General features: G+C 47.7%; 1 non-coding gene across 1 annotated transcript; it reads left to right on the forward strand.

The window, feature by feature from the left end:
- Nucleotides 1–604: 604 nt before the first annotated feature.
- LOC119948427 lies at nt 605–742 on the forward strand. Its single transcript, XR_005456823.1, has one exon. It is a non-coding gene; the product is annotated as a small nucleolar RNA SNORA7 (small nucleolar RNA).
- Nucleotides 743–1,066: the final 324 nt, after the last annotated feature.

Genomic DNA, 1,066 nt, shown 5'->3' on the forward strand with positions numbered 1-1,066 from the left:
ATTATTTGGGATCTGTCTCCCAAGATAACCTTCGAGCTGTACCTCAGTCTCAACTCCTCTGTCTCCTTCTCCCTCCTGGCCTTCCCCCAGCCTAGAACTCCCTTCCTCTCCACACCAGACCACAGCTCTCCCTGCTTGAGAGCCCTCCTAAAGTCCCTCCTCTTCCATCCAACAAGCTGTATCCAATTAATTTCCCAGCATCCTGAGCCACATCATCTCTTCAGCCAACTCTTTTTTTTATGGTATTTGTTAAGAACTTACTATGTGCCTTGTGGTAGATACAAGGTTGGACACTTTTCCTGTCCCACATGGGGCTCACGGTGTTACTCCCCATTTTACAGATGAGGTACGTGAAGCTCAGAGAAGTGACTTGCCCAAGGTCACAGAGCAGACAAGTAGCAGAGCTCGGATTAGAACACAGGTCCTTCTGCTCCCTAGGCCCATGCTCTATCCAACAGGGCACGCTGGTCCTCTGCATTTGTGAACTTGTTTACGTTCTCAATCAATTGGTGGTATTTGTTAAGCAACAGCTGTGTACAGAGCACCGTATTAAAGAGGTAAAAGAGGCAAGAGAGGTAAAAGGACAACCCCTACCCTCAGGGAACCTCTCTCAGGGTCACACCTGGAGAGTTTCCAGTACTCTACCAGTCTCGACTATGGGAGGGAGAATCAAGCAGAGGCATATCCATTCCATTCCTAGCTTGGGCAGTGGCTAGCAAGTGGCAGGCAATCTGCTACAAGTCAAAACACACCCATGCTGGACAGCAGCGGCATGGGAGAGAGTTGAGGGTGGAAACTCAAGTTTACTGCACAGAAGGAGGTGATGGTAAGCCACTTCCATATTTTTACCAAGAAAACTCGATGGATACACTACCAGAATGATTGCAGATGGAGGTGAGGCGTTCTGCGAGAGATGTGTCCATGGCGTCGTTATGGGTTGGATGCGACTCTATAGCATAAGACAAGACAAGACCCTCAAGGAGTTTATAATCTAAGGTAATGCTGAAAATGCCAAAAATGCTGAAGGGTAGAAAATTTGCATCCATAAGATCCCTCCTTTTGAACA

This window comes from Tachyglossus aculeatus, chromosome X4, assembly GCF_015852505.1.
Source record: "Tachyglossus aculeatus isolate mTacAcu1 chromosome X4, mTacAcu1.pri, whole genome shotgun sequence".
Classification (NCBI taxonomy): Eukaryota; Metazoa; Chordata; class Mammalia; order Monotremata; family Tachyglossidae; genus Tachyglossus; species Tachyglossus aculeatus.